General features: G+C 44.5%; 1 protein-coding gene across 3 annotated transcripts in view; it reads right to left on the bottom strand.

The window, feature by feature from the left end:
* Slfn3 (schlafen family member 3) overlaps nucleotides 1–24924 on the bottom strand; it is a 41860-nt gene extending 16936 nt beyond the window's left edge. Inside the window, exons 1-3 of one of the 3 annotated variants that reach the window (XM_017597673.3) lie at nucleotides 22080–24924; nucleotides 21234–21327; nucleotides 18296–18397 (exon numbers count right to left, since the gene is read on the bottom strand). The gene's annotated coding sequence lies outside the window, so the exon portion shown is untranslated. The other 2 variants (XR_005490382.2, XM_017597675.3) reach the window with 2 other exon arrangements.
* Nucleotides 24925–24982: the final 58 nt, after the last annotated feature.

The following is a 24982-nucleotide window of genomic DNA, read 5'->3' as shown; positions in this document are numbered from 1 at the left end:
GTGTATTTGCTTCTTTTTGTTCTAGAGCTTTTAGGTGTGCTGTCAAGCTGCTGACATATGCTCTTTCCTGTTTCTTTCTGCAGGCACTCAGCGCTATGAGTTTTCCTCTTAGCACAGCTTTCATTGTGTCCCATAAGTTTGGGTATGTTGTACCTTCATTTTCATTAAATTCTAAAAAGTTTTTAATTTCTTTCTTTATTTCTTCCTTGACCAGGTTATCATTGAGTAGAGCATTGTTCAATTTCCACGTATATGTGGGCATTCTTCCCTTATTGTTATTGAAGACCAGTTTTAGGCCGTGGTGGTCCGATAGCACGCATGGGATTATTTCTATCTTTCTGTACCTGTTGAGGCCCGTTTTTTGACCAATTATATGGTCAATTTTGGAGAAAGTACCATGAGGAGCTGAGAAGAAGGTATATCCTTTTGCTTTAGGATAGAATGTTCTATAAATATCCGTTAAGTCCATTTGGCTCATGACTTCTCTTAGTCTGTCTACATCTCTGTTTAATTTCTGTTTCCATGATCTGTCCATTGATGAGAGTGGGGTGTTGAAATCTCCCACTATTATTGTGTGAGGTGCAATGTGTGTTTTGAGCTTTAGTAAGGTTTCTTTTACATATGTAGGTGCCCTTGTATTTGGGGCATAGATATTTAGGATTGAGAGTTCATCTTGGTGGATTTTTCCTTTGATGAATATGAAGTGTCCTTCCTTATCTTTTTTGATGACTTTTAGTTGAAAATTGATTTTATTTGATATTAGAATGGCTACTCCAGCTTGCTTCTTCTGACCATTTGCTTGGAAAATTGTTTTCCAGCCTTTCACTCTGAGGTAATGTCTGTCTTTGTCTCTGAGGTGTGTTTCCTGTAGGCAGCAGAATGCAGGGTCCTCGTTGCGTATCCAGTTTGTTAATCTATGTCTTTTTATTGGGGAGTTGAGGCCATTGATATTGAGAGATATTAAGGAATAGTGATTATTGCTTCCCGTTATATTCATATTTGGAAGTGAGGTTATGTTTGTGTGCTTTCATTCTCTTTGTTTTGTTGCCAAGATGATTAGTTTCTTGCTTCTAGGGTATAGCTTGCCTCCTTATGTTGGGCTTTACCCTTTATTATCCTTTGTAGTGCTGGACTTGTAGAAAGATATTGTGTAAATTTGGTTTTGTCATGGAATATCTTGGTTTCTCCATCTATGTTAATTGAGAGTTTTGCAGGATACAGTAACCTGGGCTGGCATTTGTGTTCTCTTAGGGTCTGTATGACATCTGTCCAGGATCTTCTGGCCTTCATAGTTTCTGGCGAAAAGTCTGGTGTGATTCTGATAGGTCTGCCTTTATATGTTACTTGACCTTTTTCCCTTACTGCTTTTAATATTCTTTCTTTATTTTGTGCGTTTGGTGTTTTGACAATTATGTGACGGGAGGTGTTTCTTTTCTGGTCCAATCTATTTGGAGTTCTGTAGGCTTCTTGTATGCCTATGGGTATCTCTTTTTTTAGGTTAGGGAAGTTTTCTTCTATGATTTTGTTGAAGATATTTACTGGTCCTTTGAGCTGGGAGTCTTCACTCTCTTCTATACCTATTATCCTTAGGTTTGATCTTCTCATTGAGTCCTGGATTTCCTGTATGTTTTGGACCAGTAGCTTTTTCCGCTTTACATTATCTTTGACAGTTGAGTCAATGATTTCTATGGAATCTTCTGCTCCCGAGATTCTCTCTTCCATCTCTTGAATTCTGTTGGTGAAGCTTGTATCTACAGCTCCTTGTCTTTTCTTTTGATTTTCTATGTCCAGGGTTGTTTCCATGTGTTCTTTCTTGATTGCTTCTATTTCCATTTTTAATTCCTTCAACTGTTTGATTGTGTTTTCCTGGAATTCTTTCAGGGATTTTTGCGATTCCTCTCTGTAGGCTTCTACTTGTTCTCTAAGGGAGTTCTTTATGTCTTTCTTGAAGTCCTCCAGCATCATGATCAAATATGATTTTGAAACTAGGTCTTGCTTTTCTGGTGTGTTTGGATATTCCGTGTTTGCTTTGGTGGGAGAATTGGGCTCCGATGATGCCATGTAGTCTTGGTTTATGTTGCTTGGGTTCCTGCGCTTGCCTCTCGCCATCAGATTATCTCTAGTGTTACTTTGTTCTGCTATTTCTGACAGTGGCTAGACTGTCCTATAACCTGTGTGTCAGGAGTGCTGTAGACCTGTTTTCCTGTTTTCTTTCAGCCAGTTATGGGGACAGAGTGTTCTGCTTTCGGGCGTGTAGTTTTTCCTCTCTACAGGTCTTCAGCTCTTCCTGTGGGCCTGTGTCTTGAGTTCACCAGGCAGGTTTCTTGCAGGGGAAAAGTTGGTCCTACCTGTGGTTCCAAGGCTCAAGTTTGCTCGTGGGGTACTGCCTAAGTCCTCTCCGCTGTGGCAGCAACCGGGAAAATCTGTGCCGCTCCTTCCGGGAGCCTCCGTGCACCAGGGTTTCAGATGACGTTTGGTGTTTTCCTCTGGCGCCTGGATGTGCACAGAGTGCAGTCTCTTCTGGTTTCCCAGGCGTGTCCGCCTGTCTGAAGGTTCAGCTCTCCCTCCCACGGGATTTGGTTGCAGAGAACTGTTTATCCGGTCTGTTTCCTTCAGGTTCCGGCAGTGTCTCAGGCGCAGGGGTCGTGCCGCTCCCGGGCCCTCCCCTATGGGAACCCAGAGGCCTTATACAGTTGCCTCTTGGGCCAGGGATGTGGGCAGGGGTGGGCAGTGTTGGTGGTCTCCTCCGCTCTGCAGCCTCAGGAGTGCCCACCTGATCAGGCGGTGAGGTCTCTCTCCCACGGGGTTTGGGAGCAGGGAGCTGCTGCGGTCCGGGATCCGCCGGTGTGGGACTTCCGGTAAACACAGGAAGTGCCCGGCCTTAGAGGAATTTTGCCTCTGTGTGTCCTGAGTTCACCAGGCAGGTTTCTTGCAGGGGAAAAGTTGGTCCTACCTGCAGTTCCAAGGCTCAAGTTTGCTCGTGGGGTACTGCCTAAGTCCTCTCCGCTGTGGCAGCAACCGGGAAGATCTGCGCCGCTCTTTCCAGGAGCCTCCGTGCACCAGGGTTCCAGATGGCGTTTGGTGTTTTCCTCTGGCGCCTGGATGTGCACAGAGTGCAGTCTCTTCTGGTTTCCCAGGCGTGTCCGCCTCTCTGAAGGTTCAGCTCTCCCTCCCACGGGATTTGGGTGCAGAGAACTGTTTATCCGGTCTGTTTCCTTCAGGTTCCGGCAGTGTCTCAGGCGCAGGGGTCCTGCCGCTCCCGGGCCCTCCCCTACGGGAACCCAGAGGCCTTATACAGTTGCCTCTTGGGCCAGGGATATGGGCAGGGGTGGGCAGTGTTGGTGGTCTCCTCCGCTCTGCAGCCTCAGGAGTGCCCACTTGATCAGGCGGTGAGGTCTCTCTCCCACGGGGTTTGCATAATTGCTTTTTCTTAAATGGAATATCAAGGTGACCTACCCTGTAACGTTTGAGGAACACTGCAGAAGGGAGTGCATGAAAAAATGTCAGAGCTGAGAGGTAGAGGCTAGAGAAATGGACCTGTGGTTAAGAGAACTTGCCGTCCTTCCAGAGGACTCAACTTTGGTTCACTATATTGACCTGGCTATAGTGAGAATTTTGGTTTCTTTAAAAAACACAGAAACATCGTAAGAGTATATTTTCATTGTACTCCCAGGTATGGGAAGGGGCTACTTCAGATTGTCCACAGCAGGTGATTTGTTTTGTGCTCTATCAGAAGCATGGTTTTGTCAGCTGCAGACATTTCTGTGATAATATGACATTTGGAATCTTGGACCTCTTCAGAGGGTTCATAAATGCTAGGACCGTGAGAGGCAAGACTACTGTTGGTTGGTGTAGGTCATTGTTGGTGGGTTTCTGTAGGTTGTGGTTTCTGAAGTAATCTTGCCCAAAGAAGAAACACCACCACCACCACCACCACCACCACCACCACCACCAACAACAACAACAACAACAACAGGAAATTAGATATCCTGAGAGCAAAGATCAAACTTGCCCCAAGTAACTCAGTGCCCCTTATCAGCGGGCAGTGGTCTAACAATAACATAACTTACTTTCCCCTCTATCCTTCTTCCCTCTTAGATAGTGTTAGGTGGTTGAAAGGGTTTGAAGAAAGGGGATGAAGGGTAGTAGAAAAAATAACCCACAAAGTAGCTAAAAGTCTGGCTACAAACCATCCAATGGAAAAAAGATAGCATTTTCAGCAAATGGTGCTGGTTTAACTGGAGGTCAACATGTAGAAGAATGCAGATCGATCCATGCTTATCACCCTGTACAAAGCTTAAGTCCAAGTGGATCAAGGACCTCCACATCAAACCAGATACACTCAAACTAAGAGAAGAAAAACTAGGGCAGCATCTTGAACACATGGGCACTGGAAAAAATTTCCTGAACAAAACACCAATGGCTTATGCTCTAAGATCAAGAATCGACAAATGGGATCTCATAAAACTGCAAAGCTTCTGTAAGGCAAAGGACACTGTGGTTAGGACAAAACGGCAACCAACAGATTGGGATAATATCTTTACCAATCCTACAACAGATAGAGGGCTTATAGCCAAAATATACAAAGAACTCAAGAAGTTAGACCGCAGAGAGACAAATAACCCTATTAAAAAATGGGGTTCAGAGCTAAACAAAGAATTCACAGCTGAGGAATGCCAAATGGCTGAGAAACACCTAAAGAAATGTTCAACATCTTTAGTCATAAGGGAAATGCAAATCAAAACAACCCTGAGATTTCACCTCACACCAGTGAGAATGGCTAAGATCAAAAACTCAGGTGACAGCAGATGCTGGCGAGGATGTGGAGAAAGAGGAACACTCCTCCATTGTTGGTGGGATTGCAGACTGGTACAACCATTCTGGAAATCAGTCTGGAGGGTCCTCAGAAAATTGAACATTGAACTGCCTGAGGACCCAGCTATACCTCTCTTGGGCATATACCCAAAAGATGCCCCAACATATAAAAAAGACACATGCTCCACTATGTTCATAGCAGCCTTATTTATAATAGCCAGAAGCTGGAAAGTAACCAGAAGCCCTTCAACAGAGGAATGGATACAGAAAATGTGGTACATCTACACAATGGAATATTACTCAGCTATCAAAAACAATGACTTTATGAAATTCATAGGCAAATGGATAGAACTGGAAAATATCATTCTGAGTGAGCTAACCCAATCACGGAAAAACACACATGGTATGCACTCATTGATAAGTGGCTATCAGCCCAAATGCTTGAATTACCCTAGATGCATAGAACACATGAAACTCAAGACGGTGATCAAAATGTGAATGCTTCACTCCTTCTTTAAAAGGGAAACAAGAATATCCTTGGCAGGGAAGAGAGAGGCAAAGATTAAAACAGAGACAGAAGGAACACCCATTCAGAGTCTGCCCCACATGTGGCCCATACATATACAGCCACCCAATTAGACAAGATGGATGAAGCAAAGAAGTGCAGACCGACAGGAGCCGGACGTCGATCTCTCCTGAGAGACACAGCCAGAATACAGCAAATACAGAGGCGAATGCCAGCAGCAAACCACTGAACTGAGAACAGGACCCCCGTTGAAGGAATCAGAGAAAGAACTGGAAGAGCTTGAAGGGGCTCGAGACCCCATATGAACAACAATGCCAAGCAACCAGAGCTCCCAGGGACTAAGCCACTACCTAAAGACTATACATGGACTGACCCTGGACTCTGGACTCTGACCTCATAGGTAGCAATGAATAGCCTAGTAAGATCACCAGTGGAAGGGGAAGCCCTTGGTCCTGCTAAGACTGAACCCCCAGTGAACGTGACTGCTGGGGGTGGGCGGCAATGGGGGGAGGATGGGGAGGGGAACACCCATAAAGAAGGGGAGGGGGAGGGGCTAGGGGGAGGTTGGCCCGGAAACCGGGAAAGGGAATAACACTCGAAATGTAAATAAGAAATATTAAAGTTAATAAAAAAAATTAAAAAAAAAAGTCTGGCTACAAGTTGTGCCCAACACGAGGTGAGGCAGAATGGGGAATTTTATTTTAGAGGCTAGAAAGGAAATTGCAGGGAACAGCCAGCAGAAAATCTATTTGTGGCTTCTTCTGCTTGAATATCCCCCATTTGGCTCCAGAGGGCACTTTCTGTTGTAGTGTGTGTGTCAGTGTGTTTGTGTGTGTGAGTGTGTGTGTTTGTTTGTGTGTGTGTTTGAGTGTATTTGTGTGTGTGTTTGTGAGTGTGTTTGTGTGTGTGAGTGTGTTTGTGTGTGTGTGTGTGTGTGAGTGTGTGTGTGTGTGTATTTCTTCTTCCTATATTCATTCCATTTCATAAGAAGTTTGGAGAATGCCTTTACAACTAGAAAAATTATGGGTGGAGGTTGAAGCACATGGGAGACAAGGAGACCAGAAAGGGAAAAACCAAAAGTCTCGGACCCAGTGACTGGGCAAGAAAGCAGGACCTTTCCTGGGAGGAAAGTGGGAAAGAAACTGCTGGAAGCAGATTGTGGTCCTTTTCAGTGTTATGCACTTTCAGTGTTCAGTCCCTGCAGTCCCTGGAAGGCATGAGGAGCTTGGTGGGTGGCTTCACAGACCACAGGGATGAAACAGCCTGTTTTAAAAGAAAGGATTAATCTCAAACCCATTGCACTGCCAGAGATAGAGGAGGGGTGGCCTGGGATACTAAATCACCATTAAGGTCAGCGGTCCTTCATATAATTCTCTTTGACAAGTCTATCAGATGGATGATCCTTGGCCAGGGGGCTGAAGACAAATGCTCCTAGGTATTGAAGAATGGGGGACTGTCCAGGTAGTCAACTGGCTCTAGAGATTGATTAAGTTTCAAAAGCTATGTTCTGTGCTTCCTATATTTTCAGGTAATGTTTAGTTGTTCTCAGCTATCTGATGGGGTTAAAGACTAGTTTTAGTCTCACAATCAAAGTCAAGTTGGTTAACATAGAGAGAGTTTATAGAGTAGATGACATGGTTTTCAAGTGATGTTACAGGCTAAAAATCTAAACATAATCCAGGGATAGAATCATAATTCCATTAGGAAATATGGTACAGTACTTTGTCTAACTGACAAATTGATGGGTTGGCTGTCCTTTGTACCTCATACTGTGTAATTTACTTAATTGTTATGGTTTTGTTCAATTTACATCTGGGAAAAGAGGCTTTTTTTTGGTTTGTTTTTTATTGGACAGAAAAGGTGAGATATAGGGGAAGGTGCTGATAGTAAGGGCTGGTTCCCTAATTGGTTCTTGAATTGGTCAATAAAGGAGGCTGTGGGGCAATTCTTGGGCTGAAGGGACAGGTAGGACTTCAAGGTCCCAGGAGGAAGAGAGAAGGGTGCTTTTTGGCCAGGCTTTGGAATGAGCAGCACTCAGCTATCATGTTAAGATCTTGGGGGAGCAGTACACAGCGGCCTCCACCACTGGCAGATATCGAAGGAGGTCGAGGTCTAGGTCGAGGTCGAGGTCGAGGTCGGCCGGCGGAGGCTGGCTGCTACAGGCTAGCTGGTAAATTCAGGGCAGGAGATTTTGTGTCCAGCAATTGTGTTAGTAGGCAAATTCTAAAGTAATAAAACTGTCCATGTGTTTTTCATTCCTTGGAGCAAAGGTGGGTAGAGAGAAAAGCCGGGTCAGTGATGGTGGCTTGGTGAAGCTAAGCCAGGAGAGGCTGGAGCAAGGGCTGAACTCCCGGGCAAAGGCAGGAGCATGTTTTTTAAAATTACCCACAACAGTTCTTATACAATGTCTTTGTTTATAATTTCCCACTAAACACAGCAAAATTAATGTCTTAAAACAGGAAGTGGGAAATGTGGTGAGAGTTTGGTTTCTTTAAAAAAAAAAAAGGAAATCTCAGAAAATAGTTTTAATTCCAGGTGTGGGGTCTGGGGCTGCTTCAGACTGTCCACAGCGGCTGACCATGATTTGCCTTGTGCTCCAGCAGAGGGGTGTTTTTGTCAGCTGCAGACACTTTCTGTGATTACATGATGTTTGGAGTTCTGGGAACTCCTAGCTAGGACCCTAAGAGGTGGGGTTGCTGTTGGTCCTTCTTAGTCATTGTGGTCATTGTTGCTGTTGGCTGTGGCTGCTTAAGTAGTCTTGCCCAAAGAAGAAATTAGATATTCTGACAGCAAAGATAAAACTTTCCTTAAGGGCTGGAGACATGGCTCAGTGGTTAAGAGCACTGACTGCTCTTCCAGAGGTCCTGAGTTCAATTCATAGCAAGCACATGGTGGCTCACAACCATCTGTAATGGAATCTGATGTCTTTTTCTGGTGTGTCTGAAGATAGTGACAGTGTACTCACATACATACAATAAATAAATCTTTAAAAAAAAAACTTTCCCTAAGACTCAATGCCTCTAATCCGAAGGAAGTAGTCTAATGAAACATCACCCCCCCTCTCTCCTCTTGGCATTTAGTGTAGGCTCCACCCCACAGTTACCTGGCAATAGCCAGGTGTGTCTGACTACTATAAAAGAGGCTGCTCGCCCCTCCTCTCTGTCTTGCTCTGCCCTCTTGCTCCTGTTCCCTCTCTCTCCAAATGCTCACAGCCAGCTTCTTCTCTCCCTCTCCCTCTCCCCCTCACTCTCTCTCTGTCTCTCTGCCTTTCTTTGTCTCTACTCCTTCAACTCCCCTCTCCATGCCCTGACTAAACTATATTCTAACTATACCATTGTGTGTGTGGCTGGTCCCTCAGGGGGAAGAGATGCCTCAGCATGAGCCTGTAGTTTCCTCGGTTTCCCAGCCATAAGCCCCATATCCCATCCCCCTCCCCTTCTACTAGAAGGGTGTTCCCACCGCAACTACCGCCTTCCCATTCCCCACTGACATGCTCCTGAATTGGGGCGGGGGTTGGGGCAGGAGTCCAGCCTTGGCAGGACCAAGGGCTTTTCCTCCCATTGGTGCCCAACAAAGCCATCCTCTGCTACATATGCAGCTGGAACCACGAGTCAGTCCATGTATATTCTTTGGGTAGTGGTTTAGTCCCTGGGGAACTCTGGTTGGTTGGTATTGTTGTTCTAATGGGGTTGCAAGCCCCTTCAGCTCCTTCAGTCCTTTCTCTAATTCCTCCAACAGGGACCCTGTTCTCAGTTCAATGGCTTGCTGCTAGCATTGGCCTCTGTATTTGACTTGCTCTGGTGTTGTGGTTTGCTCTGTAGTTATCTGCATTTTGAGGTTAATTCTGCTGCCCCAAGGATGGCTGCCTAGTCATTACTCAGGAGTCACATGACTTCACCAGAACCTTCTCTCCATTTAATTTGTAAAATACAGGTGAGGGCACCTACAGGATAGAAGGAGGCCTGTAATTGGATGAGAAGGCGGGAGAAAATTTGAAGGAAGAGGAGGAGACTGGAACAGAAAGAGGGAGAGACAGAGGGGAGAGAAAGGAGCTGTCGGACAACATGGAAGCTGACGTCAAGATTCCACTCTGTATTACAGGTTGTTCTTAATGTGCTTAAGGGATGGATGGTGCTGGGCTCTGTATGTTTAGGTGGGCAATTCTATCTTATCAACTGGATCAAAGGTTATTGTGTTGTGTGTTCTTTCATGTAGCCATTTAAGTGTAGGAAAGTGTGCGGAGGCGGGAGGCACTGAGCCACCACAGAGTTGGAAACAGGGATGGAGCAAAGGTGAGACGCTTTGCTGACTGAGACTTAGGATATCGAGCGGATATCTTGGGGCACCACAGTGCCGGACGTAATGGGGAATAAAAGACATTTTTATATTTTTACAGCAACATTCTGACTGAGACTCTCAGGAGACAGCTACTGAAAGGAAAATTATACAGATTTAAGGTTTAACAATATAAAATTAAAAGAATAAGTTTCAAAATCCACAGACTCAGGGCTAAACACTGCAGCCAGGACTGACAGGCCATAAAGATAAAGAAAAGGAATGCAGGAACCAGCCCAAGCTATCAGGACTGACTCATAAACCATTTGGCAGGAGGGCACCTCCCCCAGCTTACTCAGAGTCACGCCTTAATCAGATGTCCTTCAAACCCTGGTAAGCCCCTAGCTTCTCAAGTCCTGAACGCCCCAGTCAGCAGGTACTCTTCTGCTGTGCTGTAATCTACTGCTATGTTTGAATGAGCCAATCACTTATAGCCGCGCCGACTGTCCCCAACCCCCTGTTCCTCACCCTATAAAAACCCCTTGCTTCTAAAAGTCCGGGTCGACACCTCTGTCTCCTGCGTGGGATACGTGTCGGCCCGGTGATCCCCGTAATAGATCTTCGTAATAAACCTCACCTTTGCTTATTACATCCAAAATGGTCTCTCTGTGTCTGGGGTCCGCGGTTTCCCAAGACTTGAATAAGGGTCTCTCTCTTCGGGGATCTTTCACTACATCAGGCTGTATGTATATATGCTGTGTATCCAGGTGGGGCAGGCTCTGAATGGCCATTCCTTCAGTCTCTGCTCCAAACTTTCTCTCCATATCCTCTCCTATGAATATTTTTGTTCCACCTTTTAAGAAGGACTGAAACACCACACTTTGGTCATCCTTCTTGAGCTTCATTGGTCTGTGGGTTGTATCTAGGGTCATTCAAGTGTTTTGAAGTTCTTGTCCTACAGATCTTTCACTTGCTTGGTTAGAGTCACATGGAGGCATTTTATGTTATTTGTGACTATTGTGAAGGGTGTCATTTCTTTAATGTCTTTCTCAGCCTGTTTATCCTTTGAGTAGAGGAAGGCTACTGATTTGTTTAATTTTATACACAGCCACTTTGCTGAAGTTGTTTATCAGGCTTAGTAGTTCTCTGGTGGAAGTCTTGGGGTCACTTAAGTATACTATCATATCACCGGCAAATAGTGATATTTTGACTTCTTCCTTTCCAATTTGTATCCCTTTGATCTCCTTTTGTTGTCTGATTGCTCTGGCTAGAACTTCAAGGACTATATTGAATAATTAGGGAGACAGTGTGCAACCTTTAGTCCCTGGTTTTATTGGGGTTGCTTCAAGTTTCTCTCCATTTAGCTTAATGTTGGCTATTGGTTTGCTTTACATTGCTTTTACTGTGTCTAAGTATGGGCCTTGAATCCTGATCTTTTCAAGACTTTAATCATGAGGGGGTGTTAAATTTTGTTAAATGCTTTCTCAGCATCTAATGAAATGATCATGGTTTTTTTCTTTGAGTTTGTTTACATAGTGGATTACTTTGATGGATTTCTGTATACTGAACCATCCCTGCATGCCTGGGATGACACCTACTTGATCATGATGGATGATTGTTTTGATGTGTTCCTGGGTTTTGTTTGCAAGAATTTTCTTGAGTATTTTTGTGTCAATATTCATAAGGGAAATTGTTCTGAAGTTCTCTTTCTTTGTAGGGTCTTGTGTGGTTTAAGTATAAGAATAATTGTGGTATCATAGAAGGAACTGGGCAGTGCTCCTTCTGTTTCTATTTTGTGGAATAGTTTGGACAGGTATTGGTATGAGGTCTTCTATGAAGGTCTGATAGAATTCTACACTAAACCCATCTGGTCCTGGGCTCTTCTTGGTTGGAAGACTTTTAGTAACTGCTTCTAATGCTTTAGGAGTTGTGGGATGTTTAGATGGTTTATCTGGTCCTGATTTAACTTCGGTATCTGGTATCTGTCTATAAAATTGTCCATTTCCTCCAGATTTTCCAAGTTTGTTGAATATAGGCTTTTGTAGTAGGATCTGACTTTTTTTAAATTTCCTCAGTTTCTGTGGTTATGTCTCCCTCTTCATTCCTGATTTTGTTAATTTGGATACACTCTCTGTGCCCTCTGGTTAGTCTGGCTAAGGGTTTATCTATCTCCTTGATTTTTTCAAAAAACCAGCTCCTGGTTCTGTTGATTCTTTGTATACTCCTTTTTGTTTCTACTTGGTTGATTTCAGCCCTGAGTTTGATTATTTCCTGCCTTCTACTTCGCTTGGATATATTTGCTTCTTTTTGTTCTAGAGCTTTTAGGTGTGCTGCCAAGTTGCTAATGTGTGCTCTCTCCTGTTTCTTTTTGGAGTCACTCAGAGCTTAGCTTCCTGCGCACACAACTTCCACACCAAACGTGTTGGTCTTTGCTGCTTTGTCCCTACTTACCGGGCATTTCTAGGTCTAATTCACAGTACCCAGCAAACACTATCTCTACATGGCCATTTAACTGGCACTTTTAAAACAACTTTCTACCTCACCATCCGTAGGCTTTCCCTTCTCCCCTCCATTCTCTTGCCCTGCCGCTTGTAGCTGAAAGGCTGCTGCTTTCCCTTGGTTGTCTACCCTGACCCCTACTCTGTCTTTCTCTCTGTCTCTGTCTCTCTGACTCTCCCCACCTGGCTGTCCAGCATTTGTGATGTGGGTAGGAGCTCTGAGGCTGCGGCAGAAAATGCAGCTTTCGCCCTGTCCCACTTGCTTGTGTCTGTGCTGTGCAGGTAGACTTGTGCTGCCACTTTCACTGCTGCTGTCTCTGTGTGCTGGACAGCTAGGGTGACAGGCAGGTAGGGGAGGGGAGAAAACTTCTCTCTCAGTGTGCATGCCATCTGGCCTTTTGTGGTTCCTGGGGGTCTGCAGGCTGTGCACAGGAATCTCCAGCCCCTGCCACAGCTTGGGGTACCAGGTGCCTCAGCTACACGTGAGAGTGTGCCTGTCTCTGGCTCAGTGAACCCGCCCAGGTCTAACCAGAGCAGGTCAAAACTTCAGTGTTGATCAGGGCTAGGATCGCACGTGTATAGCCATCTGCTCTCTTTGCATTAGTTACAGCAACGCCAGTCCCTAGAGCCTCTCCCCAGCTCCTCTGATGTTCTCTGTTTCATTCTCAGTTCTTTCCAGGGGAATCAGGCACTGCCTGCCCAGAGCCTGCAGCCCAGAGCCACCACTGTCAGCCCTCTGGTTCATTTCCAATCTGGTCCACATTGACTCTAAGCCAAGTGTACAACAGACAAAACTGTCATTTGTCTCTGTGTGTGTACCTCTTCACGCCTTTTCTCTACTGATATAAGTCACTTAAGAAGTCAAGGTCACTTAACAAGATAAGGTTTCCATTGTATCCTACCTTGGCAAATAATGATTTTTTTTTTAAACAATACAAGGTTAAAGACCACTGCCTTTTATAAAGATATGCTGACCCTTAGTTTTTCTACTGCCTTTCAGGTATAGTGTGCTCTCTTAGCTAGTACATTCTCGAAAGCAAACACAGGTTGTCCAACTCATGTATGTTCAATAGATACTGTTGTCAACAGAGAATTCCAAAGTCTGACCGTTATGCCCTAAGGTCTCTGAGAAGATATGGTCACAGCAACAAGGGTCTACCTGGATTGCAGTATGGTAACCATTGAGAAACACCACCATTGCCTTGCCCACTGCCAGTGCTAGCTCTACACTGTGAACAATCCAGGATACCCTGAGAGTCAAATGTCTCATATTGCCCAAGTCAAGGTGGATCATTTCTCATTTTACATGTATCTAACTCCACAGGAAAAGGGATTTTTCTTTCTTCTGGGCTGAAAACCAGACTGACTACAGCCATGTTGCCATGGAGACCACAGGGACCTGAGAACTGTTTAGGTAGTGGACCATAGGTGAAGCTCTGTCATTTGTATTAGTACATGACTACCAGGTTATAATTCATTCCCAGATTTCTGACTATATTGACAGCTAAGGTAACTGTAGCTTGACAGTTAGAAAACAGACCTAGCTCCTTACAATAGGTAACCCACCACTGTATTTGCTCATTAATAAATTGGTTGACTAGCTAAGACTGCTAGATTTCTTACAGACTTCATGATAAACACTACATAAGTTCAGATGTAAGCTCCCACAGATGTAACCTGCTACTTCCTTACCTAAACTCAGTTTCCAATGACTAAATAAACTCTATTCTATCCTATACCATTGTGTGGCTGGTCCCTCAGGGGGAAGGGATGCCTCAGCATGGGCCTGCAGAGACACCCCCTTCCCACACACCTGGCTACACATCCACCAAACATATTCCTTCTCTCCTTTATAAAACACAACACAACACCTTCTATCCCCCTATTCTCTCCTAACGGGTATTAGGGTATTAGCTAGATTAAGAAAAGGGGGGAGAAAGGCTGTGTAAGAACCCAAAAAGTAGGCAAAGTCCTGTCGTGACTGGCAGCTCACTACCATCTGTAACTTCAGTTCCAGAGATCAGCCTTTTCTAGCTTCTGTGGGCACCAAGAACACACCATGTACACATACATGTACACAGGCAAAAACCACAATCTTAGTGTTCTATTGCTGTGAAGGGACAACATGTGCAGGACAACTCTTACAAAGTAAAACATTTAATTGGGGTTGACTCACTGTTTCAGAGGTTCAGTTCATTATCTTGAGCTGGAAGCATGGCAACCCCCAGGCAAACATAGTCCTGGAGGAGCCAAGAGTCCTGTCTTGATCGGCAAGCTGCAGAAGGGGACCGTTTCCCACAGGCAGCCAGGAGGAGGTTCTGATTCCATACTGTGTGGAGCCTGAGCATAGGAGACTTTAAAGGTTGTCTGCACAGTGACATGCTTCTTCCTACAAGACAACACCTACTCCAACAACGTAACACCTCCTAATAATGCCACTCTCCATGGTCCAGTACTGAAACACATGCATCTATGGGGGCCAAACCTACTCAAGCCACCACATAGGCATGCACATAAAACAACCAGAGATAAAACTTTGAAAAAACCTTCTAAATACCAGAGGATGAGGATGAATACCGAGAAATTGTGTCTGCTGGACATGACGAGGCCACTGCACTCAGGACTTTTCATGGTATCATGAACTGCACAGGATTAAGTCAACAGTGTCATTCAACTTTCCAGCAAGCAGAGTTATCTAGAGTCAGTGGGCCCCAAAGAATTAATTAATGGATGGGAAGAGAAAATCATGTGACGTATGGCTTGGAGAATATTTAGGGAATGAAGGCAGAGAGACACATAAAATCAGGATATAATGTTACACATAGGAAATTATTCAAGACTAAATAAAAGGTTTTCTATTAAAGTTAAGAAAATAAAAAATAGTCAAATTACACTCCCGTGCACATACCCTAAAGCCTCTAGGCCATTGCACCCGACACACATGTGCACACACTCAGGTGGGCTGTCTTCCTGTTCACAGCAGCTGAGTTACAGAATAAGCAAAGGTGAGCAGGATGAGGAAACCACGGATGTGTGCACAATTAAGGTCCCTGAATGCTCAGCCTGAACTGAGGTTTACTCAGCCATAAGGAAGAATGAGATGCATCATTACAGAAAAATGGATGGAACTGAGCATTCTATGAAATAACATGATACAGAACGACAAATATTGTATATTTATTCTCACATGTAGAACACAGCTTTTTGAAACCAACAGGTAGTAACCAATGGTGGGGCAGACGCAGACCGACATATGTGTTCACAAATGATTTCTAGACTTCATATCAGTCTTCTCTCCTCTCTGTCTCTCTCCTGTGTGTGCACTACATCTTCTGTTTCTGTCTTCCGCCTGTGTAGTTTTAATCTGATTTCATAATTTGACTTTATTAAGAATGCTGCAACACCAAATCCATGCAGCTGTTTCTCTGACGTAAGGACTGACTTGTTGAGGTGGCGCCATGTTTTCCAAGATATTCACTCTCATTCTCACTCTTCTCATGACACTCCATTTCTCCAAGTCCATGACAACATTGACAGAACCTAGGTCATGCAGTTCACAACCCCATGAGACTGCAGTTTCAAGGGCAGTGACAACTTCTTCCAGCATCCACATGCTCCTCCATTCATGTACTCATGTGTACACACACACACAAACACACACACACACACACACACACACACACACACAAAGACATACATTCAGACCCACAAATTTAAATTAGTCTTTCAAAGAGTCACAAGCTAGTAAGCTCAGCAAAGGTGGGTTCAACATATTTGGTGCTTATCTGGAAAACTTATTTTCTCCTTTGACACATTTAATTGCAGTCTTTTTTTTTTTTTTTTTTTTTTTTTTGGTTCTTTTTTTCGGAGCTGGGGACCGAACCCAGGGCCTTGCGCTTCCTAGGTAAGCGCTCTACCACTGAGCTAAATCCCCAGCCCCTTAATTGCAGTCTTTAATGCACATCTTTATGGCTGAAGGTGGCACTCCGTGTTTATGTGTATGTATGTTGACCGGGGTGCAGATCTATGTGCAGGTGCTTGTGTACCTGTTCTCCTGGAGAACAAATGACAGTGTCAGTGTCATCCTCTGAGACAGGGTCTTTCTTTGGCCTGCAGCTTACCACTCAGGCGGGCTAAGCTACTAGCCAGTGAGCTCCAGGGTCCTCCTGTCTCTACTTCCCCAGCACTGCAATCATGGCATTTCATGTGGAATTGGGGTACCAAATTCAGGTCTTTCTGTGTTCAGGGCAGTCACTTTGTCAGCTGAGCTGTGTTTCCCAGTCCTTCAGATGACACCTCTGAAATAATTAAATTCTTTCCTTATACTAACTTGAGCCCTGGGCCTCATGGAAGGTTCAGAATGTGGGGTTAATTGGAATTGGCATTCAAAGTGTAATACTTGTTTACTTTGGATTTCATGGTTTAGTCTGGTAAGAAGATTCTTGGTTTATTAATTCATCATTCTAAATTAGCTTACAGAGTAACAGGTCTAAGAATTACTTTATATATTTTGCTGTAGTTGTTGCTACACACATCTCACAACTCCCTCTGCTTCTCAGTGCCTCTTATGCTCTTCACTGGGTGTCAAAGACCAGCTCTGACAGCCAGGATGAACTGAGGTGAGGCACAGAGTTGGTGATTGATCACTCACCAAATTTTTCTCTGGGAGAACCAAGCTTGATACTCTAGAACTGTAAAGTATGCCCTGGGGCCTGTGAAAAATTCTCTGAGGCCAGTGTAAGATTCTGGAATCTCTCTGGAGCTGTTGAAAAGGATGAAAGAACATATACATACGTAAGTATACACACACTTTCACATACATATCTACAACATACCTACATGCATACATACATGCATGCATACCTACATACAAACATGCATACATACACACATAGATACATACCTACATACAAACATACATACATACGTACATGCATACATACACTCATAATACATACATACATGCATAATACCTACCTACATACAAACATACCTACATACATACATGCATACCTACATAAATACATACATACATACCTACAAACATACATACACACCTATCTACCTACATACATGCACACATACCTACATACATACATACCTACATAAATACATGCATGTATACATGCATACATACATACTTACATGCATACATACAGGCATACATACATACCTACAAACATATATAGCTACATACATACATAACTACATAATACATGCATACACACATACATACATGCATGCATGCATACATACATACATACATGCATACATACATACATTTGGTAGAAGGAGCAGAGCTCCAACGAGCAAAATCCATCAACTTTATTTTTTCTCACACAACTTGTATATCCCAACAAAATCTTTCCAGCAATTCAAATATCACAATGTGTTTATATTCTATTTTCCTTTGAGTGAATGATTACAGTGAGTATACATAAGGGAAAAACATGTTTCCCAACACCTCACACATGATCAATGTTTTACATGTTATGGATAAACCAAACCAAACCAAACTATTCTCGAGAGCCCATATACATTCGTAACCAACCAACTTGTTACATTGCCAAAGTGTAAGCAAGAAAGGTAATTTTCTCAGCCAGTTTCTCTTATCAACATCCTGCAATTGTTTTATTGTCCATCTGAAGATATAATCTTATAAAAATCTTAAGAGCATCACAAATTTAAACCTTCATATAAAACAGTCCTTATTACTGTAAATCCTCAGGGCATACATCTACTTATTAACAATTTTTTTTTATAAATCCTGTCATGAATCTGAGGGTAAAAATGAGTAGAAGACATTAGTCATCACCTTGAAGCCAGCCTACCTTCAGCAAGAGAGGCACATCAGCTAGTATTAGCTGGGCGGTCATTGTTCTTGTTTCCTGTCTTCAAAAGACTGTGCCTTTCTGAATTTCAAACTGTTCCCTAAGATTTTCCACATCAAAACCACCAGCAAGAGCATCTCAACCTAAGTTTACTACAATGTACTCTTCCAAACTTTTACTACCAGTCTACATCTCTCTAAGTCCTTTCTGAGGGTTGTGGTGGAATCATTAATCTGCTCCAGTAGCAATACCTGAAAGAGATCACAGTTCTTGTAAGTACCGATGATGCCGCCTAGGGAGGGACCGGAAGAGTTTTCATACAGCCCACGGATTATAAGGGATGTGCTGACCTTGAAGGGAAACTCCACAACAGCATGAAGTCCTCAGGACAGGTAGACTTCCGGGCTCTGCCTCTGATGTGCTAACCGGTAGCGAGGTCTTAAAGCTTCCCCCTGCATGGAAGCAAACATTTGGGTAGACCTTTTCACCCACATTTCACAGAGGCTCTATCGTCCTCCCGGTTTAACCTGACACTCACGAGAGAAAGCAGAGTTCCACACTTTTTGAGCCAAAATTGAAACAAGCGTTAATCAAATACTGGACAGTCTTAGGTCTCGAACCTGGGACAAATGGTTGAGGTGCCTATTTAATGTCAAAGCAGACAGGAGCACTAGGTTCTCCGTGCTCCCTACCCTGAATTCTCCAGCTCAGGGCTGGCCCGCCTTTCCCCAGCTATACTTCCACAGGGGAGTCAACCATTTTTGGTTATCAGATCCCTTTGTCTCTCCTCGTTGCTATTTTCTTATAAAAAGAAAGAGAGGAAGGCAGGGATATGTTTGCTGGAGGTGTGGTAGGTTGTGGAGGAGGGGGTGCCTCTGCAGGCCCAGGCTGAGGCACCTCTTCCCCCTGAGGTGCCAGCCACAGGATGGCATAGTATAGAATAGAGTTTATTTACAGCATGGGGAGAGGAGTTGAGGGAGTAGAGATGGAGAAAGGCAGAGAGAGAGAAAGATAGAGAGGGGGGAGGGGATGGAGAGAGAGGGGAAGAAGGTAAGGGAGCAAGGACAAGAGAAGAAGAGAGCAAGGGTGAGGGATAGGCAGCCCCTTTCATAGTGAGTCAGGCACACATGGCCATTGCCAGGTTACTATGGGGCTGAGCCTAGACAAAATGCCAACACTGGCTGCTGTACCTAGTACCTCTCTTTCTTCCCTCCCTCTCCTCCAAAGGCTAGGGACATGTTTGTTCTGACTCTCCAAGCTGATTCTGCCTGTGACTATGTTTCCCTTTTATCCACAATAAAACTTTTCTTCCTCCATACCTGAACCTGTCCTCTTCCTCGCTTTTTATTTCTTTTCTTCATGTATGTGGTGACGAAAACGAGGGGCACTCATGGTTTCGTTCTTTTTTTTTCTCTTTTCATCCAGTCAGGATGAAGGATTCTGCCCAGAACCACTCTGGGGTTCCCAGAAAATGGCGGAGGCGGCAGTTTGTGTAGTCATATAAAGGCAAACCCATAAGGCCACTGGATTTGCCATCAGGGCCAATTAGAGGCAAGCACGTATCTTAATGTACTTCCTACCTTCGTACCTCCCCCCGCCCCCCCCCCAGATTCAGGAAGGGGCAAGCATGTATCTTGACTTATTTCCTGCCTTCACATCTCCTGCCTAAGTCCAATCAGAGGCAAGCACTCATCACAGCAAAGGTTCTGCCTCCGCCATACCTCCAGTCTATATGTGATCAAGCACATCCGGTGCCCTTGGGTCAAACAAACATGTTTAGGAAAATGAAAAAACAGTAGCCTCCTGCATTTTAAGATTTTGTCTTTGGGGAAGGGGCTTCCAGATTAAAGTCAGTTTTGTCTCATAGACCTCTTCGGCACAGAAGTTAATACTTAGAATATAACTTTGGCTCTGACTCTCCCGCTTCTCCCCTCGAAGCCTTTCCCCCACTTCCTGTGGGCTCCTTCACCTTACTATAAGAGTGTAGCAGTAGGAGTCGTAGTAAGATCTGTGTGCGAGAGAGCACATGCTGTTTTTCTTTCTGATCCTGGGGTGAAACATGTTCTACTTCTACATACTTTTCTATAATTGTGTGTGTGTGTGTGTGTGTGTGTGTGTGTGTGTGTGTGTGTGTGTGTGTGTGAAAAGTTCCATTAAGTCTACGAAACAAGTTTCCATCATTCATTTGTCTCAGGCAATTGTGTCCTCAGTGAAGAGTGGCTGTCACCAAATGTGGAATGTAAATGGAACATAAGCAGATCTGTGCTCTCCCAGAGGTTACTCTTCTAGGCAGTGGCAATATACACCACCCCAGTGTATGCCACTCGGCCAGTATTTGAGCTAAAGGTAAGTAAAAAGCTGCAGAGGCAAGAGAATCAACCTAGTTCTTTCTCCTCCTGGAATCATGAGAGGAAACCCCCGGCCCCCATCCTGTAGCAAAGAAGCTGGCTTCATGGGAAGAGCTTTCTGTACAAACAGACTTTCTGGAATATTTCCTTCCTCCCTTCACCATCTGCACATGCCCACATACTCTCCCTCCCCATCCTTCCTTCTCTCCTCCTCACGATTCTTCTCCTCCTTCCCTCAGCTCCCGTCTTCCTTCCAGATATAGTCATATAGATCTTGCAAATTAGAGAAAATGCCTCCTATGTGTCACGTCGAGCCCTGCTCTTTTCACTAGTTGTGTCACAGTCACTTCATGCAAAGATGTCATTTCCCTCTCAGTACTGCAGGTGGAACCCCCATTGTCTGCATTTCTTTGTCCCTTCCTCTGTTGATGGATGGCACTGCCCACCCAGTTCTCAGCTACTATGAGTCTCCAGTGCCACAGTGAACACAGATTCACAGGAATCTGTCCTCTGGCCACGTAGAGTCACTTCCTTGTTCTAGAAATGTGACATTTAAAAAAAAAAAAGAAACATAAACAGTTTAGGCTAAAACTTGTAGCAGTAAACAGTTAAATAATCCTCTACAATGGCATGCTCCTCCCTATGGGCCGGGATGTGCTGGGTTCCCAAGTGAAACACACACACACACATGCAAGTACAGGCAGGCGTGCCCGCGCGCGCGCGCGCACACACACACACACACACACACACACACACACACAGCCTTTATATTTTGATATGCCTTCATCAGCTCAATGGCTGAGCTATGTCCTGACCTCCACGTGGCTAACCCACTGACCACCCATAATTCCGATCATTACATACTGAATTCTATATTCTATCTCAGCTGCCCTGGACAAAGCTGGGCAGCCCTCTTGGGGTGTTCTCCCCTGGCTCTTACCTGGCAGTTATGCTCTCTGTCCTGCACCTTCTCGAGCGTGTTATCTCCTCTCCTCCCCTTCTGGAATGGCCGATCTCTTCTTCCCTCTTTCTCCCTGGAGGGGTGGAGGGATACTAAAAGTCCAGGTTCTGTCTGCCCTGTCCAACTGTTGGTTTTGGTATCTCTATTTACCAATCAGAACCAATTGGGTGCAGGTTCCTAGAAGCTACTACCCTGCAGATGTTCTCACCCAAACAGTTTGGGGGACACAAAGTAACATAAAACCGGTCACAAAAACCTTTGACCAAACTCAATGGATTAAAGAGTGCATTTTATACAGGGCTTTGGATATGAAGTTTCCTTTTTTCTCTCTCTCATGTATAGGCTAACTTACAAGTTCACTTGGAGTTTTAAAACCTTAAGGTTGGATTTTAAAGTTAGCCTGGATGTGGGGGAAGTGAGGGCCAGCCAGGAGATACAGAAGGAACTCATGTAAGCATTTTGGGGAGGCTAAACCAAAAGCTGCTCCTTGTCCTTTTCTGAAAGAAAGGGTTAAGTACAGGAGGGGCTGCAGGAAGGATGTGGTAAAGTTCACATACATTCAACACATTGCTCAGGACTCATGGTTCCTTTTCTGTTTCTCTTCTCTTGTTCTCGGGGGCCCTAGGACGTTGTTCCTCCCACATTGGTCAGTTTTTTTCCATCTATAGAGGCCCCCGCGTGATTGTAGTTATATAGCGGGACTTTCCGACCCTTCAGAGATACAAATTATGACTCCGAGGCTTTTGGCTCTTTTAAAACTTAAGCCTATAGCAGGGCAGATTCCCAGCCAACTTTCTAGTTTATCCCGATTAATCCTGGCATTACCTTCCACCAAGTGGCTAGCTCTACCTCTCTGCTCCGGTTCAGGTCCGTCTTTCATCTCCTAGTCCCCAGGCAACTTTGGCGCCCTTTCTTTCTTCTTCCGGAGACCTTCTCCCGGAAGTTCTGCCCTCCACTTCCTGCCCAGCTGCTGACAGACAGCTCTTTATTACAGCCAATAGGCAAATGAAGAAGGACGAATATTTACAAACTATAAGACCTCTGATGGGCCACAGAAATAAGACTGCCAAGATCTGGCTAGTACTCAGTTCTCTAGCTAGTACTCAGTTCTCTGGCTAGTACTCAGTTCTCTGCCTAGTACTCAGATCTCTGGCTAGTACTCAGTTCTCTGGCTAGTACTCAGTTCTCTGGCTAGTACTCAGTTCTCTGGCTAGTACTTAGTGTGTCGCTGGTTCATCCCTCAACAATTGAATATATAGAGACACACCTTCACACAGTGTACCCCTGACACAACTGTAAAGACTTCTTGTTCAGCTTTGGTGCCAATCATTAGTCCTGGGTTTCCTCAGCTCTGGCCAGTGGATGAAATCAAGAGTCATGTCTTCTTTCCCCTCAGAAGATTCCATACAGGGAGCCTGTGAGGTCCTCTCAGGATATTGATCCACTGGCTTTCAATTTGGCTAGAAATGGTTGAGTTCTTTACTATTACTATTACTATTATTATTTTGATTATTACTATTATTACTATTTTGGCAAAACCAAGGATAAACATACAGAAACCCTGCAGACATCCTCTGGTGATGATACTGGGAGGTAGCACTCAGAGTGGCCAAGGACCTGTCACGGTCAGCAGTGTTCCAGAGCTTAGCTGCACAATGAAGCCGAGAATTCCCCTGGATGCCTGTCACTCTAGGGATTATGCAAGGAAGCCTCTGAAACAGACTCCTGTCCATTAAATCTCCTAGTCAGACAGGCAAAACCTCTGTTTGACACCAATTGAATTGTTACAGTTGTCTCTGTTGTCATGTCTCCTTTGTGTCTTAGGGTAATGCCTGATGCATCTTTGTGTGTTAGGACTTGGAGGGCTACACAATTAGATAAGAGGGACTGATGGACCGCTGAAGCAGAGAAGTCCAATGGTTACAGGTCCTTGTCATCTCTTATGTATCTGATCTATGTTTGTACGTTCTGACTCGGGGCTTTAAGGCACAGTCACACCCGGGGCTCCAGATGCAGGCTCTGCTGAGTGTGCCTAGCTCCACCTCCAGCTGCTGTTTGCAAGCAGGCCAGATTGCTGAAAACTTCACATCTTAGAACACAAGTATGGGTGAAGGGGTGGGGTGGGGTGGGGTAAAGAGTTCACAAATAAAGCTTGAGACCTGATGGGGAGCTTCTGTAAAGCCTGGGGCCCCACATGGGAACTGGGTACTGCCACACTGCCTTGTCTTTCCACTGCATCGGGGCAGAACCAGCTCCTCTCCAAAATATGGAGGACTCTGACTTCCACGCCTGTACGTTTTGTCGTCTGTCTTCTGTGTATGAATGCACATAGCCATTGCTCACTGGTTTCTGACTGTTCTTGAAGGCATGAAGAAATGCTGTTTCTTATTCCTTCTGCCTGTGCTCAGGATTCACCTCTGGTTTTCCTGGTCACTGGGTTTAATATAACAGGAATTCATATGTTGTTTAAATGTGGATCATATTCACATGGTTTTATAATGTTCTACTTTATTGCTGGCTCTGAAAACGGGCTCCGTATGGCCTGCCCCTTATCAGTCCCAGGCAGGTTTTTCGACTCCAGGGTCAGAAACTAAAAGGATTATTGACTTCTAAGTTTTCAGATATAGTTAAAAACCTATACCATCTGTAAGGAAGAGTTGAGTTAAAACTAGTAGCAGGTTGAACGATTAAAAGCTTATACTTTTGTCAACTTCAAGCACGCTGCCTGATCGTACTCTGGGACATAAACCACACGTGACCCGTCACAGTCTTGACTGTGAGGTATCAGTTTCCTGTATGATTTGGTGTGTGGGAAGGTGCCTGGGAGTCAATGGTGTCAGCAGATACAAGGTTTCTGCATTTCTATTCTTGCTTTTCATTGTAGGCAACAGAGCACGGTGATTGCCCCAACAGTTCACTTTACAACTGCACCAGCACTAGGAATCCAGCCACAGTAATGAACCCATTGCTTCTTTTAGGAAAACGGATGGTGCTAAGGCAATGTAATATGCTACGTACCAGTTAGATGGAGCTATCACTTAACTTCAGCTTAAAGTCGATTTTTTTTTTCTTTTTAAAAGTAGATGCTAGGGGTTGGGGATTTAGCTCAGTGGGATTTAGAGCGCTTGCCTAGCAAGCACAAGGCCCTGGGTTCGGTCCCCAGCTCCAGAAAAAAAAAAGTTGGTGTTGGGGAGAGAAATCCAAAATTTAACTAAAGTTAGACAAATATATAGTTTTTAAAGATTTACTTATTTTACTAATATGAGGACACAGTAGCTGTCTTCAGACACACCAGAAGAGGGCATTGGATCCCATGACAGATGGCTGTGAGCCACCCTGTGGTTGCTGGGAATTGAACACAGGACCTCTGGAAGAGCAGTCAGTGCTCTTCACCACTGAGCCATCTCTCCAGCTGACAAATACATGAACTGTGTTAACTTACTTACTTGGATGATATGTTACGTAGGAGTGTTTGTGTGCCTGTATTAGAATGACCCACATGCTCACCTCAGGTTCTCTATGGGCAGGTGAGAGTAATGGATCCCCTGAAACTCGACTCACAGATGGTTGTGAGCTGCTATGTGAGTCCTGGGAATACAGACCTGGTCTCTGCGAGAGCAGCCAGTGCTCTTAAGTGCCGAGCACTTGCTCAGGCCCTGAAAGTAGCATTATAAACAATTAGCAGTGCATAAATGTATCTGCGTGTCGCTGTGTCTGAAAACCACAAT

This window comes from Rattus norvegicus, chromosome 10 (assembly GCF_036323735.1).
Source record: "Rattus norvegicus strain BN/NHsdMcwi chromosome 10, GRCr8, whole genome shotgun sequence".
In the NCBI taxonomy this organism is placed as follows: Eukaryota; Metazoa; Chordata; class Mammalia; order Rodentia; family Muridae; genus Rattus; species Rattus norvegicus.
The sequence above is the reverse complement of the archived record's forward strand: the minus strand, read 5'-3'. Positions and strand labels throughout refer to the sequence as shown.